General features: G+C 34.2%; 1 long non-coding RNA gene across 3 annotated transcripts in view; it reads right to left on the reverse strand.

The window, feature by feature from the left end:
- LOC111371608 overlaps positions 1-3,119 on the reverse strand; it is a 13,612-nt gene extending 10,493 nt beyond the window's left edge. For all 3 annotated transcript variants that reach the window (XR_002698610.1, XR_002698611.1, XR_002698609.1), the window contains exon 1: positions 2,914-3,119. This is a non-coding gene — a long non-coding RNA (uncharacterized LOC111371608). The remainder of the gene's footprint in view (positions 1-2,913) is intronic.
- Positions 3,120-19,360: the final 16,241 nt, after the last annotated feature.

Raw genomic sequence — 19,360 nt, forward strand, 5'->3', positions numbered from 1 at the left:
AAGAATGCCTCTGCTTCTATGTTTGCTTGGCTGGAACTGAACTCGGTGTGCTTTACCGTACACGCAGTGCTCACAAAAGTCCATGCATGGCTTCTTCAAGTTCTTTAGCAAGCCTTTCTTGACTAGCAAATCTAGCCCCTTCTCAGACATATGCCCAAGCCTCCTATGCCAAAGCCGAGTGCACTCACATGGGTCTCCACCACTTCCACTTGTTCCAACTGCTACATCTTCAGTAACTGTAGTACCCTGAAGAGCATAGAGATTGCCTTCACGAATACCCTTCATCACAATCAAAGAATCACGAACAACCTTCTTTACTTCATTCCATGTTACAATCTTGCAACCAGTGGAGTCTAAGGCACCAACAGAGATAAGGTTCTTTCGCAAGTCAGGAACATGTCTAACATCCATCAATGTTCTAACCACTCCATCATGCATCTTGATTCTAATTGAACCAAGCCCCACCGTTTTACATGAATGGTTATTACCCATCAACACGGTTCCACCCTCAGTGCTTCTATAGGTAGTAAACCACTTCCTATTTGGACACATATGGTAAGAGCATCCGGAGTCAAGAATCCACTTACCGGAGGTTTCTTCATCACAAGAGATGGTGTAGCACTCATCGCTTTCCCCTCCTTCCGAGGTATAGCTTACCTCTTGCTTGACTTGCACCTTCCCATTGTTGTTGTTCTTATTGTTCTTCTTCCAAACCTTTTTGTTAGGACAATTTGCCTTGAAATGCCCGAGCTCGCCGCATTTGAAACAAGACCTTTCCGCAAGAGGTCTAGAACTCGATCTAGATTTTTCTCCCTTGCCCTTTGGTCGCACATTGCTTCTACCCCTTACAAACAATCCTTGAGCTTGCTCCTTGTTACCACTGGTAGACATGCCACTAGTTGCAATCTTTCGAAGATCATCCGCTAGAAGTGACGTTCTAGTGTCCTCCATCACAAGTTTATCACCCACAAGCATCAATGTTTGTACTAGGTTCTCGTAAGACTTTGGCAATGAAAGAAGTAGTAGAAGTGCTTGATCCTCATCATCTACATCCACATCAATGTCCTTCAAGTCCGATATGATCCTATCAAACTTGTTGACGTACTCCCGGATTGGTGTACCTTCATCCATCTTGCAAGTATACAATTTGGACTTCAAGTAGATCCGATTTGTTAGAGTCTTCGTCATGAAGTTTGCCTCCAACTTTGTCCACACCTCCGCCGCCGTTACCTCACTATCAACCAAGAAAGCAACATCTCTTTCAAGGTAAAGAATGATAGACGCTCGTGCCTCAAGATCTAGCTCTTCCCAATCTTTGTCCGACATATCAACGTGCTTCTTCTCCTTTCCCGCCAATACCTTGTGCAACTTTTGAGAAATCAACAAATTTTTCATTTGCATTCTCCAATATGAAAAATCATTCTTCCCATTGAATTTTTCTATCTCATACTTCCCAATCTTCACCATTCCTCTAGTAGACATGATTTACTCACTTGTTTACCGAAAGTAAACCACAAAAGTTCACTTGGGAATTTTCACAAACACCTTGTGCACAACAAAGTTCAAGCAACTCACCACAAAATCGAAGCTTAACCACCTTGATTTTGGAAGGAGCTCTGATACCAAATTGTTGGGAAAACACCTCCCAATCAATGCCCAAAGATCAAACTAAGTTGACAAAGTGAAAATTTCCAAAACACTTAAAGAACAAGAAAATGAGGAAGAAATGATTTCAATGGAATATATGAAGATCAATGTGTTTGGATTACTTGAACAAGTCTCAAGTTAATCCCCAAGAAAGAAAATACCTTTGAATTTATACCCAAGATGAACACCTTCAACTTGTAAAATTCTCACCAAAGTTTTTCTCTCTAATTTTTCTCTCTAGGTCTTGTCTTGTGTTGTATATTGAAAGAGGGAAAAAGAATGGATATATATACTCTATCGGGGCGCCTAGGCGCCACAAGAGTGGCGCCTAGGCGCCATGTTTCTGTCCCGAAGCAGAAACGGGGCGCCTAGGCGCTGCCAACTCCAGCGCCTAGGCGCTGCTTGCTCTTCCTTCCCAGCTCCTTCAACTTCTCTTCCTCCAGCTTCTTCAGCTTCTCTTCTTCTCATTCTTCAGCTTCTCTTCTTCTCACAGTAAACATTGTCATTTAAGTTTATGTACCAAATAATTGTAAGCTATTGGTCATTTGCACCAGACATGATTTGATATAGATCATCAACATTTTCCGATATCGAAAATTGAATGAAATGTTAAACTTGTTTATGAGTTATGTTCTACCAGTAAGTGAATGGGTGTCTTGCCATGATTTATCAAATACTAAACTGAAATAAACCTCAACAATTCAAAAAAAATGTGACTTATCTGCCTACCCCCTTAAATTTTTTTAGTCAAAGTGAAAGGAATATATAATAGGAAATTAAATAATTTTTAACTTAAAACAAACAAGGTAAAACATTTAAAAAGTTTAGAAATTATAGCAGTACTTTAAAATTAAGTTTTTTCCCATTTTAGTAGTAGTTCTCATTCAGTCATTTGATCAAGAAATTGAGCTGCAGGAAAAAGTGAGCGGCCTCATAGAAATGGACGAGCTCTGAGTATAAACAATGTCGAATGCAGCCATACATATGAACTTTAATCGCTTGGAAATATCACCATTATCCCACATCGAAACTTTGAGTAACATACAAACAACTTTATAATGTAAATTTTAGCAGCCGTCCAGCGGGCAGCAAGTAAGACATTCAAGACATAAAAAATACACAATTGATGGTTTATTTGTCTGCCCCTTTTTGAGTGATAGCATTAATCTGTCATAAGAATTAACTCTCTTTCAAAGAAAATTCATATTTAACAAAATCCACCTCTATCCAAGATAAATTTCATCATATTCATTAAAGATAACTAACCAAATGAAGACCAATATGCTTTTCGCCTTGCCTGAGAACCACTTTCTGCTCTGCCCAATCAGTTTTCCTGATCTTCTCAGAACTAAAATGTGCTTAATTTTTTACAATTGGGTTAAGGTTACTGGAGACGGCTAAATTTTGCTTTGAAGGTCTTTTGCCCGACACGATTGGTCCCTAAATTGCACGTAAAACAAGAAAAGATGAAAATTCAGTGGGTCAGTGAGTAAAATCATCGATATGACCACTTTTGTTCAATGAGAAATGTCCAAATTTTAATTCATAATGTATGTTGGAAATCCTATTTAGAAGTTGTTTGAGTCCCATTTTTCTTTAAAAATGCATTTTTAAATGGTGTTATAATGGAGAATATGTGGTTAAAAAATAAAAAATTATTTTGGATACGCGTATAATATTATTTATTAAAAATGTGTTGTTAAAATAATTTCAAATCACAATTAAAAAATATATTTTGATAAAAAAATAGAACTTAAACAAGGGCTTAATAACTTTCCTATTAATATCTATCTCAGAATTAAATTCAAATGTGGGAATTGGGTAGGATAGTCCCTTTTGCAAAGTTATTTGTAATTACAAAATAATAATAATAATAATAATAATAATAATAATAATAATAATAAATTAAAAAAAACTTTGACCAAAATATTAAAAATAAAATAATTCTTTTATTAATTAGTAAATATGATTTGCCTAAAATATCCATAAGCCAAAACAATGGAGTGAAAATTAGGTCAACTATCCTCAAACAATAGAATACTGAATTAAGCTACTCCAATAAGGAATCTTGACAGGAATTGTTGATAGAACTGATGTGGCAGATACAATCTCCTTTAACAAAAAAAAGAAAAAAGAAAAACCATCTTCCGATGAATGCATGCCAAGTATTTTCTACCAACATTCCCTATTTCAGTAGCATGATTAATAAAATATTAGATTAATACCCTTAAAACTGATTAAAACTATAAATTCTCATATTAATTACAGCCAAAACCTCGAAAGCTCAAAAATACCCACAAATTGATTTTGTCACTTTTTAAAGATTTTATCACTTCTTTAAATATTTGTCTTTTTTTTTTTATTTATGTCACTTTTCATTTGATAGCCTTTCTTTCATCATCTATATAGGATTAAGAATTAATTATACTACATGAATATTGGTTTTAAGAGACATGATATGTATGAAAAAGTAACATAATATCTTTTAGCAGTGGTATACATCACCCTAATTTCACTTTTTTACACTTCCAAACTTAATAAAATTGTTGTCAATGCAGATATATCATTGTTTTTAATTAAAAAAAAAGTGAATTTTACGTTTTAACAATTGTTGTTGCACGCATTCTATTAGAAAAGCAATTTTGATCAATTTTTCACTTTTATCTTCATTATCTTGTTCCAATTTGCCTCAATAATAAATAAAGAAGTTAATTTTATCCATATCTACAAAAAGAATATAAATGAAATATTTTAAGACTTAAAAAAAAGAGTGATAGAGTATGTTACTTTTAAATTCCATCACATTAATTCATATGCGAAAGCCAAATGAAACAAGTGTATGAATCTTTTCAATTATCCAAAAGAATTTCAAACGTGATAGAATGTAATTTTCAAAAACAAAAAAGTGACAGAAAATATAATTTTTTCCCATTCTCATATTTCTATATACATTTTCATAAACATGTTGCATGCATCACTTGTATTGATTCAAAGTTGATTTTTTATATTCATTAACTCAATCTAATTCAAAACTTTCAACCATTATGTCTATCAAAATTCAAAACTTTTCCATCCTTTTTTTTTTTTTTTTTTGGTGGGGGGCGTCTAAAATCTTTAATTTTTGTGAAAAAAAAAGATAATATTTAGCCCTAGAGTAAGAAAAAAATTTGAAGGTGTCCTAACATATCATCTTCAGATTTGAAGCTAAATAAATACTACTTCCAACTTCAATGTTGCTATCAATGCTACTACAAATCCAAAGGAACAATAGAGAGGATTAACAGGGAGATGCAAAGTCAAATCAAGAAATCGTTCCATTTTTGCCCTTCGGGGCATAGTCCACTGGCGCAAAAGACAGGAGTGAGGTTATCTCACGCAATATTGACAGTCGCAGTGTAGGTATTCGATTCCTGAGATATGGATCGGACTCCTTGTAGGCGTAGTGTACAGGCAACTTTTGTTTCTTGGCCTGCTATGGCACATCCCGCGATTTACTTTCCTCACAAAATTCTAGGGGCGGAGTGGGGCCCTCAAGGTTGGGATTCAACCTTTTAAGAAATCGTTCCATTTTCCAACTAAGAGAAAAATTTTTGACCCCAACTTGTGAATGAATTGTTGGACGACGACTCGCAAATGCTTTGCTAAGACTTTCCTGACTTTTTGAATGTTGAAGAATCGAATGAACCCTATAAATATTCAATGTCGAGGGAAATCGCAACATGTACAAGAGAGGGATCGTAAACGCCTAATGTCCCAAATGTTGGGGAATTACATTGATGTGAAATACAGGAGCCTTTCAAAAGGATATTTGTGGGAAGATTCAATCTGAGGAAAGGATTGTAGAAATAAGAGTGTACAATCATCACCATTTTTGTGGAGAAAAATCCAAAGAATCTCACGACATATATCATATTTTCTTTGTCTCCGATTTGAAATTAAAGAAATTTAGCAGAATTGGAAATTTATTGGAGAAATTTATTTTTACAATTAAAATAAAATCCCCCCAAAAAAAAATAGTAGAAAAGTTCTTCTCTTTTTTATGATTTCTCTTCAATGATTTGAAGCTTGAAAGAATGGGAAACTAGAATTGGTGATTGGCTTCCCTAGTTAACAAGTAAAGGATAATTAGCACAAAATATTTCTACATTTTGATGTTATTGTACAAAACGTTTGTACCTTTTCATTTTTTTTTTGTCATTTTCACCCTTTTTTCACCTTTCGTTGCGAAAATCATCACTTTCATCCAATTTTTCAATAAAAAAAAATATAAATGACAAATATATCCTCTTATTTAAATAAATAAGAAAAGAAAAGAAAAATCAAAGAACAAATTGCAATCATACTCTAAAACTTTTTTAAAAAATGCAAATGAGTCCAAATAAATTATTAAAAGGGCAATTACTACAAAACGTCCTTACATTTTATTTTTTACATTTTCAACCTTATTTTCACATTTTATTGTGGAAATCATGATTTTCTAATTAAAAGTTGTAAGATGATAAATATACTATCCTATTTAAATATAAAAAATAAACAAAAGAAAAATAAAGAACAAATTGTAGCATACTCCCAATTTATTATTATTATTTTTTAAAATACAAATAAATAATTAAAAAATAAAAATTCAACAAATTCCACATTTAAGTGTACAACCACATTCAAGTTCACCACATGCAAATTCAAGAAAAATAACTAAAAATAACCTACAAAAGGCACAAAAACGGGTACTTACCTAACTACCCTTTTAGCCTTTCAAATTCCTTTTTGAGTAAGTCATCAACGATAAGAATTGCCTTTTTAACCTCAATAGAATTCCATTTCCATCCTTTAAATACTTTTCCATTCTTTTGATTTAGTTTTCAAATAAAAAATTCATTAATGCTGCTGAAACAGGGGTTAAAATCATGGAAGAAGAAAATATGCTGTCTATCATGAGATTCTCTGGACTTTTATCCACGACAATGGTGATGATTGTACTCTCACCTTCTCTACAATCCTTCCATCAGATTGAATCCTCCCTTAAATTCTCCTTTCGAAAGGCTTCCACATTTCATAGTGTCGATCAATGTAGTTTCCCAATATTTGGGAATTAAGCATTTGTAATCCCTCTATTGTACATGTTGCGAATACCTCGAGCTTGAATACTTATAGGTTTCAATCGTTGTGGTTCATTCAATTCGACAACTTGTGCGTCTCCCTGTTAATCTTCTCTCTATTGTTCCTTTAGATTTGTAGTAGCACTGATAACAACATGGAAGTTGAAAGTTAAATTTATTTGGCTTTGGCTCTAAAGAAGATAAGTTAGGATTCCTTCAATGTTTCCCCTACTTTGGGGCTAAAAATTGTCTTTTCACAAAAATTGAAGGTTTTAGAAGATAAGTTAGGATTCCTTCTAAGTTTCCCCTCTACTTTGGGACTAAAAATTGGCTTTTTACAGAAATTGAAGGTTTTAGACAAAGAAAGAAAGAAAGGAGGAAAGTTTTGAATTTTGATAGATATAATGATTGAAATGTTTGAATTGGATTGAATTAATAAATAGTTTTGCTAGACGAACAGGGCCATGTCGACCCTGTCTGTCCAGAGTGCTGATGTGGTGCCCCTTATCGGTCAATTTTGGATCAATTCGAGTGATGCATGCATTAGTGAAAATGTAAATACAATTATGAGAATGAAAAAAATGATATTTTCTGTCACTTTTTTAAAAAAAGAAAGAAAGAAAGAAAGAAAAAAGCAAAAAATTGTAGTTTGTCTTATTTGAATTCTTTTGGATCAATTAAAGAGATATATACGTATGTGTAGGACCGTCCTTGAAAATTTAGAGGCTATCCAATAAATTATTTTTTTTAAAACTAGGCGTGATAACTGTCTTACCAATGTGGGCTATTGGCGATCTTGAATTGTTGGTAGCTACCACCATTCAGCTTCCTTTGTACTCCGTTGTATTTAGCAACTTCTCTTTATTGCTTGTCATGTGGTTGGAATATCTAGAATCGAAAATCCAATCATTTTCTTTATTACCACTAGTGCTGATTCTTTCTCGGAACCTTGACTGCATTCCTCCCCTTGAGTCTGCTTCGTTAGTGCGAACGATGCTATAGCATCCCATTCTTCTTCACTATTATATTTTTCTCGTTCATTAGACGTTGTCATATTACCTTCTGCTGATCTTTTGTTGAATCGATAATTTCTAGCATAATGGCCTCATTTTCCACATACAAAACATGAGCCATTATTTTCGTTGAAATCTTTTAGATGGCTGACCTCTTTTATCGCAACTTTGTTTAGGTTTCCTCGTCACAGAATTTTCTTTATATTTATTTTATTTTAATTCTCTATTATTCTATTGATGTGATTGATCTCTTCTTTTATAACTATATAGTGTTACTTCCTTTTTTTTTCTTTATTAAGGCCCCTAACATTTGTCATGTTAACGCGTCTTGATCGGCCAACAAGTTTTTAATAATGACTAATGAGGATACTCTATCCAACCTTGTATTGCAGTAGTAAAACTTCTAAATTCGGGTCTCAAATCATGTATGATTATTCTTCTCATTCTAGAATCAGAAATCTTACTCGAAGAATCCAATTCTGAAATTTTGCTACAAAGGGAGACTTATAGTTAGTTAACCTTGAGTGATCAAAAGCAGCTCATTTTCCAGCAATTGTAACCTCAGGTCATTTTTCTTTGAGAATAGTAAAGCCAAAGTGTCCCATGCTTTCTTCATTGTAGTCTTATTTCTTATGTGCTCTAACAATTCTTCCTTGATTTTTGTTTTTATAACAAAAAAGCCTTTCCCGCTTTAACTCTCCACTTCTTCAAAGCTACGGTTTCTTCTGGTGGCATCATGACAACTTCCCACAAGTCTTGCTCTTGGAAATATAAGTCTGTCCAAGTTTATCATGTGGTTAGGTTTGATTATTGAGCTTCTTTACTATACATACCGTTTTTATGTCATCCATCTTGACTTGATTTACCTTCTCGTAATCAAGCAAACTTTACAAAAAACTTAGAAAATTCACCCTTGACTGCCTTGCTCTGATACTAAATTGTTGAATTTAAACACCCAAAATAGAATAATTTTGTTGATATAATTCACTTTCACAATTTTGAAAGCACACCCCACTAGCACTACACCTCTCTAATTTTATATTGATAGCACTATCTCTAATTCTCTCCACTATACTATTTCTCTCACTATTTATGCACTCTCTTTCTCTATCTCTCTTTGCGCACTCTTTCTCTTCTCATCATACACATACGCAGAACAAAATACAATACAGCAAGTTGTATAAATATAGATGACAAAGTCCGCGGCTCCTACAATTTCTACTATGTCTGTAATTCTAGATAATTCCATTCATGGTAGTGGAGATCATCATTTAGTATGTTCTAGATAATTCCTAGTCTACTTGGAAAAGAAGCATCAAGAAATGGGCTGTAAAATATGAGATGGATAAGCCCATAAAATTTTGAAAAATTTTCTAAGTCGGTGGTGATCTTGAGATATTGTGATTTTTGCCATTGTATCCTTTTTCTCCCTAAAATTTGTAATGGTTTAGAGGTTCACCTTGTCAAAAGGGAAATTTTTACAAACCGGCTATACAAACAGATCTGGAAACGGGGTTAAAAATAGGGGGCAGAGGTGGCTTCACCTCAGTCCTTGATCTTAATTTAAGATATGATCTTCAGTTAATGTGATTTTTGCCATTGTATCCTTTTTCCCCCTAATATTTGTAATGGTTTAGAGATTCACTTTGTCAAAAGGGTAATTTTTTACAAACCGGCTATACAAACAGATCTAGAAACAGGGTTAAAAACAGAGCCACCTCAGCCCTTGATCTGAATTTAATATCAGATCTTAAATTCAGATCAAGGGCTTAGCTAAAGCCACCTCAACCACCTGTCTTTAACCATGTTTGCTGGTTTGTTTCAGTAGCATTAATGTTTTAAATTAAAGAAATTTAAAAGAATTGGGAATTTATTAAAGAAAATTATTGTTAAAAGTAAAATGAAATCCTTAAAAACTAGTAGAAAATGTTCTTTGCGTTTTTGTGACTTCTCTCTAATGATTTGAAGCTTGGAAGAGGGGAAAGCTTAAGCTGCTGATCGACTTCTCCAGTTAGCATCGGAAATATTTCAGCGTTTATTCAATGAAAATAGTTTATTTGTCTTTTAATCTATGTTTCTCAAAATGATCACAAAAGTAATGGTACTTCTGTTGGTACCTGAAAAATCAACACAACAGGGATTCTTCCCCAAATCAAAACTTTCCAATTGAATTCAAAATCACGTCTCTTTCATCATTCTTCTTGGACTTGCTTGTGGTATAGCACTGTGTAAAATACTAGTGCCCGTGAGCTAATGATAATGGTTCTAATTTGTTGGTGGAGTTTTTTGAATGATTAAAAATGGTTGTACAAGGCCCATGTGGCCATCCCTGTACAACCAACAAAGTCCCTTTTGAATTGTTATTTGTGAAAGAGTGCTGTTTGACCGGGCTTTTGGCTTTAAGCCTGGGCATCTAGTTTCATTCTTGTTTGTGAGGTTGGGCTCTAATGTTTGATTATTTGGTTGTCCAATAGTTGTACTTGACTTTGACTCATTACACAATAAATTTTACTGTACATGAATGGAAATTATATTATTCCAAAGGTTCTAAGATACATTTTCAAAATTAACTAACTTTTGACTTTATTTTTTTTTAAAAATTAGATGGCCACATTTTGTGACCTTTGATAAAAGTTTGGTTATATTTTGACCCTTAATAAAAGCTTGTGACTTATTATAATTTAATTAATTAGGTCACGGTCACAATTACACACAAAATCATGATCATAAAGACAAAACTAGTGAGTAACATTCACATATTTTAGTTACAAATCATACATTTAATAGGTCATATATTATTTATTAGTCACAAATTATCTAAAGTCATGGTTAAAAAGACACAATTTGAGAATCAATTATGTATTTTAGTCACAAATAACACATTTAATATGTCCAATATTATTTATTAGTCACAAATTATCCAGTAAGCAGTTACAATTATCCATTTAATTAGTTACAGACATTATTCTCCCAGCCCAGCCCAGCCTTATCTTTTCTCTTCCATTTTTCATACGTTTTTTTTTCCTTCATAGTACCATTGTACCACAATCGTGCCCCTTTTGGCAGCCATTGGTTTTCTTCCCACTCTTCTATCTTACCCCACCCTGACCTACCATCTCAAGCAACCATAGAGAGACGGACAAAAAAGATAGTCGCCATTGCAGCTCCCAACTCTCACCTTAAAATCTACTAGTACCATTCAAATGTTGTTTCTACCTCACCAGCATCACCAGTTCCAACACCACTGCACCACAACACCCGCGTAATTCTGTACATCGCATCACCACCACCATAATATTTGTATATCCATCACACCACCACCATCTAGATCTATAATCCATCACTACACAAACAACAGCGCACCAAACATCCATTGCACCACCATTGCACTTATCAGATGTAACATTCGTCGATGTTAGTTTGGGGGCAAAGTCGAGTGGACATAAAGGAGTAACATACCTTGATTTCCCATCTTCTTCATCGTAGTAGGAAAGAATGAATAGAAGCGGCCACAAAATGGGGAGAATGAGTAAAAAAGCCAATGAAGAGGTAGGAACGAGGGTTAGAGTACGATGAGGTGCTTACGATCGTGGTAGATATTTTTACCAGCGATGGTGGTGGTTGACTAGAAATAGTGGTTTATGAAGGGGTGGAAATGAGATAGTTGACATAAGGTTAGGTTAGCTTTTCTACATTAAGTGGCTAGGTGTGGAATAGGGTAGGGAGAGTTCACTTGAATTTTGAATTCATGCTTGATTATTGAAATGGAAAATTAAAAAGTAGGGGTAGGTGTAATTTTCCTATATATAAAATCAATGCATGACATTCACTTTTAGCTCGATAGCCTAATAAAAGTTCCTTGCATTAATTGTCAAAATGAATATGGTGGAGACTTCTTTCTTCCCTAAGGCTTTGGAACTTTCCATAGTAGTGATGGTTTTATTTGTCCCATTGATAGCTGTAGCTTCTATCGCTACCAACATGTGGGCAACGATATTTTTCATCCAGTTCGAAAGACTTCTACAATGATTAGCTTAGCTAAGAGGGGTTGGACGAGTGGCCCTTCCTTCTCTTCTAGAATGGAAGCCAATTAGATTCATAGTTGGCTAAGATCCCTTTTATTTTATTTAGAACTTGAGTGACTCAAGGTAGAAAAAAATTATTTATTGCATCTTTATGTAACTTCTAGATCATGAAGTGGATAATCTATTTGTCACACATAACTTGAGTGTTTATTTGATTGTGCTCCAAAAATTTCATTTTCTTAAGTAATAACAATAACTAAAAGTAGTTAAGTCCGGCTCATTGTCTAAATCATCAAATGCTTCATAGTGATAAACATATCAATAATGGAATAGTCTTTAAATTACTCAATATATTTACATCGTTAAGAGACTTTAATTTTTCACTATGAAAATAGAAGCACGTTATATTAAATTGTTAATATGTCTCATATATCAGTTGGAACGCATGCCTACAATTACAAGAACAGACTTGTAGGCCCAAACCGATAAAATGTACATGTTGGACCAATTATTGAAAAAAAAAAAACAACAACAACAGCAATAATAAACCATCCATGAAATCTAATCAAACAGATCAAGTCTACAATAATCGAGACAAATTTCTTGATGCAGCAGAAGAATTGATCACCAAAGTTTTTTGGGCTTAGTTTTATCAAACCAATCGAGATCGATGGCACCAAATAACAACCTAATTTCTTACAACTTTCACCACAACTCCAGTTGCTTTGGCATTGCCCACAAAGGATACAAAATTGAGAGGTTGTTGCAGCCACAGAGCAACTACAACACCTTAGAAAGATAACGAGAAAAAATTGCAGAAGGAACACAAAGCAAAAAGAGAGTAGCCGACTGTTCTCAAGGTAATAATGTGTGTTTTCTCAATCCAAAGTTATTGCCATATATAGTAGTAGATTAGGCTATTTGGTTAAATAATGGATTAGGCCCAAAAGGAGACAATAGATAACCAATAAGTGGGCCAAACACAAAAACCGTCTAAGGAGTGAAGGGTCGGACCACGAGCAGCTCTAATTGAATTAGGTTGTTTCCAATGGCCCAAAATAGTTATAGCCTCAGGTCGTTTCATTTGAAAGATTAATAGATCACTTCGGAATGGCATATACATCACACATCCTAGATCAAGTAAAGACTCTGGGTTTACACTAATGACCATATTTCACTTCAATCATTTGGTCGATGCCTACTTAATAACTAATGATTTGACATCATTGCCCAGGTAATTATTGGGTATTAAAACCCAATAAATTTCTACCTTGATATCTAACCAACTTGCAAGCAACTAAAACACAAAGTTTATACTTGTATAATCAAAGTAACCGATAAAATTGGATTCACAAAACTTACCTCGTATTTCGGATCCAAAACACATACCTACTCCATGCATTCACTAGGGCTGAGATAAAAAAACACCCAAGTAGAAGCTGATAATACCAGTAAACAAACGAGAGTGAATAAACATGCGATGAAGATATAACACAGGATAATACACATATCTTTTCAAAACACGTTCAAATAGAACAATAGATTAACACCAAGTTAATCAAACAAATAGTTAACACATATGCAACAAATGTATAAATGACCTTAAAAAAAGATCTTACCACACTTATCTTGTCCCATTCCGTGTTGCTCATACTTCTAGAACACACATCTTCTCTTATCGTCCATCATACTAACTAGACTAATCACTCAACTCATACCCAATTGGTGAACCACAATAGATCCTATGTGTATGGGATAATCCTCTATCATCGTCTCACTTCTTCCAATCTAAATGGATAATGGGTCTCCACCTAATAGAAGTGATAGAAGTACATCTCTCACATTCCACCTGATCAGGGTTTTCACAAATAAAGGATTCCAACATTTAATCACCTCTCATTCATGATCCATATTTCTCTCCATATCCCCGTACATCTCACTAATACACCTTCAGGCATCTGTATTCCATATTACCAGTAGACATCATCATACATAGTACTAATGTATCTCAAACCCTATTATGGAAAAATCAACACCCTTGGCGACCATAAAGGTTAAGACTCAATTTAAATTGACCTACGCACCACAAGGTTACTCCAACACCAGTGCTCAAAAATCCACAAAGAAAAGAGTGAAGGTGGCACTCACAAAGAGAATGAAAGAAAGAGTTGGTTACTTCACTATACTCATAAAAGATGTTAATAAATCACATAGGCTCACAAAGATAAAAGAGAAAACGACTACCCTTCTATCTTTTCACTACCATTCTCCCATACCACTCATAGAGCAAAAGAAATATGCAATAGATCTCAACCCACTATACATGCAAACACATTATATGAAGCAATCAAATCACTTCAATTCATGCAATTAAATACATCAAACATGTTAAAAATGTCAATGTAAACATAGAATATAATTAAGTGATCATACATGCAGAATGGATTACACGCAGATGCAAATATAGTAACTAAATTTACTCTGAATAAACCTCCCTCAGGTTATAACTCCTCCTAGTGGTAACATTCGTCCCACCTCTCTCCTTATCTTTCCTTCTATTATCATTCACAAGACCGTCTATTCATCATGTCCAAATTTATCGCAGTTAAAACACATATTACTTTTTGCACCTGCCTTAATCCTGTTATCAATACCAAATAATGTCCACAAGCAAAGTACAGACAAAATTCAAATAGTCAAAAAAAATCCCTAAGGTAACATGCAATTCTGATAGGTAGAAAAGATTGACAACAAATTTACGAAGGATTTAAGGTAAATAATTAACAAGTAATTCCTGGGTTTAGCAATAGGCAATAGTTATTCGTTTATGGTAATCTCAAACCTAACGTCACCCCCACACGGTGATTTCTAATGTGAAAAATAAATGACTTTAATGCACAACAGTCTTAATTGCAATAATAAAAGGAAAAAAATACGATATTGAGAGAACCATATCTGGGGGTCCGTAAATAATGAGAAGCGAATTCATTGCTTTAGGGCTACTACTATCCGTCCCAAAGCTTTCGATAACTATGATAATGCGAAATGTCACTTGACACCCGAACGTTGAAGGGTAAAATCGTCCAAATTTCATCATATTGCTCAAAACTGAAATTCAATAACACCATAGGGTCTGTAACATCGTCAGAAACATTTTGCCTTATGACATTCTCTTGGCCGCCAAGCGTAGTCGACCTAAGTACGCCTCCACCTGTAGATCAAGGTTTTAGGCTCTGTTTCCTCAACCGCCTTCTGGTTTGGCTAGAATCGTTAATTGCAAGTCAGCTTTTGTGAAGAAAAATCGGGCAGAATTTCGATCTGCTTTTCTGTCGATTTTCTGGATGTTTTTGGTCGAATTTTTGTCAAAATTCACACACCAACATGCTCTGATACCAGATATAGTGGAAGAATTGACCACTAGGTTTTCCTGGCTCTGTTTAATCAAACCAATTGAGATTGACAGTACCAAGTGAAAACCTAATATCATATAACTTTCACCCAACTCTGGTTGCTTTTGTATTGTCCATAATGTACATAAAATCGAGAGGTTATTGCAGCCACACAGCAGCCACAAAGGTTGAGTAAGATAAAGAGAGAACACTATAGGAGGAGAACAAAGCAAAAGTAGAGCAAGCGATTTTTCTCAATGCAATAAGGTGTATTTTCTCAAAGTAAAGAGGTTGCTCATATATAGTAGTAGTTAGGCTTTAGGTCCGAAAGGAGACAATAGATAACCAATAAATGGGCTAAACACCAAAAATCATCAAAGGATTGAAATGTCTGGCCAGAGCAACTCTAATTGAGTTATGATGCTTCCAATGGCCCAAAATAGTTATAGGCTTTTGTCATTCCATTTTAGGTGTTGATATTTCACATTAGTTATTTGATCGATACTGATTGAATAACTAATGATTTAGTATCATTGTCCGGAGTGTTATTGGGTATCAAAACCCAATACATGAATTCTTATTAATTTTATTCTTAATTAAATCATGCCAATTTGATTCAAAATTGCATTTGAAATGGAATTCTTGATTAAGCTATTTTGATAAAAATTAATCGTAAGATCTTTTAGCTAATCAAATTATTAACTTAGGAAAAAATTGATTGTCAAGCTATTTGCCATTATTCATAATGATTGATTATGAATCTACAAATGATGAATTTTTAGATGAAATCAATGATCTTTTGCTCGGTTATTTTTACCAGAGGTTTGGCTTTAACCTACTTGGTTAAGTTATCTACCTAACTATGGTGAATTTGGTGTTGCATTTTCCGTGGGCATACGCTAGACCAAATTTATTTTCCATTTTGAGAAAGACGAGGTTGATGATCGACGTTAGTTCTATGGGTAGAGCTCGGATTATTGGTGCGAGTTGTTGGCATTTTTCATATATATATATTATCTACGGAGTCTAAGGCATCATGTTCTAGCATAGACTAGAAATTGTCCTGTATCAGGATCTTGTGTGCTATGGTTTTTTCGAATTTTTTGTTATGCCATTCAATCTCACCAACGTGCCTTCACATTTTGTAATCTCATGAAAGATGTGTTGTATGAATTTTTGGATCATTTTTTGATCGTATGTTAGATGATATTGTGGTCTACAGTCAATCACTTAAAGTTCAAGTCATGCATTTAAGGAAGAATCTTCCCGTCCCCATTCTCGTCAAGCTATTGTGTCCGTCCTCATTGGTTGGAGAGTTTGACAAGGTCATACCTTCATGATGCCTAGGTCTTAGTTTTGACATATGTCATCATTACTTGCAGCCTAGACAATCATCATTTTCTTTTGATTGGTATGATAGTGTTGATGTCAAAGGTTGCACATTACCTTCTCTGATTGGTTTAAAGGATGGTTTTGATGTTAAAGGGAAAAATCTATCTAATTTAATCATGATGATTTCTCCGAATGATGACTCCTTTGGCTGCCTTGATGAGATAAGCCTTTTGGCGTGACATCAAATGCTTGACGTTTTTGACAAATTAGCCTTTGTGACGATTACCCAGTTGCCTTCTGGTATAGGTGCGGGTGCATGATATAACTTGTATGTAGGCTTTTTCTTCAATTCTTCATCAATTTCATACATGTTATTCAAAAACTATTTGAATAGTGATCGATTTGTAAAATCAGAAACGTAAAGTTTGCAAAAATTAAAGGAACACGAGACAAAATGATATGTTTTTGCCCTAGAATAGGGCCCGGATGTTCAATCGTTAGACTTAGTCACCCGTTGAGCATCTACCACGAGATTGTACTCAAGATCCACTAATATCAACCAAAGAATTAGTACAAATGTTTGAAGAAATCGAAGATTTCTTCGGTATTTCTCTAGCCTCTCTATTTACAAGATTTGTAACCTACACACATTACAATCTCAAAGATTGCACTAAGCACTCACTAATTCACAAAGAAAAAGAGATTGCACTTCCCAAAGAATGATTACAGAACTATCCAAGAAAAACCCTAGCACTCAGAAGACGAAGAAAAAAGTCCCCAGAAGTCTCACTCACTGTGTATCAAAGAAAAAATCGTGACCAAGTATTTAAAGTTCCAGTCCAAAGGTCATGATCCAAGGGTTAAGATGTAGCCACGTTGACAGTAGATATTAACCCTTAAAGAGAGGCATGAAGTGCTATTTCAAGAAGCACAATTTTACTAAATCTTGCAGTTTATTAAAAAACAGAACCGGCCCAACTGGAGAGGTCCAACTAGCCAAGAATAATAGTGAGGCAGCCCAAAAACTTTAACAACCTCCACCTTGTTGAACTAATTCTTGGCCTCTATTAAATTGGATCTAGAGTTATCTCATGGTTAAAAAGAAAAAAGATTAAGTCAGTGCAATTCTACTAGTAATAATGCTTAGATTTTCAAAATATCACTTCTTCAAGTGATGTTCAAAATCTTCAAGTAGTTCTTGAATTTATTTAAAGGTAGTACCTTAGTTCCCAGATCAAAATGATTGAATTATGCAGGAATTTTGACCAACCTGATTTGACCTTTTTCAATGAGATTTCGTACGAAATGAAATTTTATATCTACATGTTTAGTCCTATCATGATATACTGGATTTTTACTAAGGTGAATTGCACTTTAATTATCCGTGTAAATAACAACAGAATCATTTTGAAAACCAATTTCATTTAACAGACCCTTTAATCAGATGCTTTCTTTTACTGCACACATGCAGCCATATATTCAGCTTCAGTTAAGGACAATGCAACTAATTTTAGAAGTTGAGACTTCCAGCTGATGCAACCATCGTACAAAGTAAAGATGTAAGCAGGAGTAGACCTTCTTTTATCTAAGTCACCAGCAAAGTCAGAGTCTGTGTACCCCTTTAATATTATCCTTCATTACTTCTTTTAAACGTTAAACCTAAATCACATGAGCCTTTTAAGTATTTCAACATCCATTTCATAGCAAGCCAATGAGTTTCACCAGGGTTTGCCATAAATCTACTCAAAATACTAATACCATGGGCTAAGTCAGGTCTTGTGCAGACCATAAGATACATAATGGAAACTACTGCATTAGCATGTGGCACCTTTTCCATTCTTTTAAATTCATCATTAGTTTTAGTGATTGCTCACTAGACAATTTAAAATGATTTGCAATTGGAAGAGACACAGGTTTACATTCAAGCATAGACAACCTTTCAAGAATCGTTTTCACATAGTAGCTTTGTTTTAACATTAATATGCAATTATTTCTATCCCTTTCTATCTCCATTCCTAAAATTCTCTTAGCTTTTCCTAAATCTTTCATTTCAAATTCAGATTTTAACTTTGCTTTAACAGAGTCAATTTCAGTTCTATCATGACAAGCAAGTAACTTGTCATCTACATATAATAGCAGATAAATGGATTCAGGCCTACCCGAACCTTTATAGAAGAGACATGAATCATAATTACTTTTCATAAAACCAAAAGTCTGTACAAAAGAATTAAATTTCAAATACCATTGCCTGGGGGCTTGTTTAAGCCCATATAGAGACTTTTTCGGCAAACAAACCTTATTTGTTTCAGATTTGACCTCAAATCCCAAGGGTTGATTCATATATATTATTTCATCAAGGTCACCATTTAGAAAAGCTGTTTTAACATCAAGTTGATTTAACTCCCAGTTAAAATGAGCTGTTAAAGCCAGCAAAATTTTGATTGAGGTGTACTTGGCAACTGGTGAAAAAATTTCATTATAGTCCACTCCTTCCTTTTGTGTAAAGCCTTTGGCTACCAGCTTGGCTTTATACCTCTTATCTTCTGGATTTGAATCTCCTTGTTTTATTTTAAAGATCCACTTACAGTCAACTACTCTTTGATTCTTAGGTCTAATAACCAAAGTCCAGGTTTTATTTTTCATAAGGGAATCTATTTCCTCGTTCATAACTTGTTTCCAAAGTTTTCAATCAGGACCTTTAATTGCTTGTTCAAAGGTAGTAGGTTCAGAATTTAAGTAGTCCAAAGCAGAAAATAGAGTAACAAATTCTTCATTGTTAAACCTGGTAGAAGGTATAATGTTCCTTCTTTTTCTATCCCTAGTAAGTTGATAATCAGCAAGAATAGGATTTGCTGATT

This window comes from Olea europaea, chromosome 22 (assembly GCF_002742605.1).
Source record: "Olea europaea var. sylvestris chromosome 22, O_europaea_v1, whole genome shotgun sequence".
In the NCBI taxonomy this organism is placed as follows: domain Eukaryota; kingdom Viridiplantae; phylum Streptophyta; class Magnoliopsida; order Lamiales; family Oleaceae; genus Olea; species Olea europaea.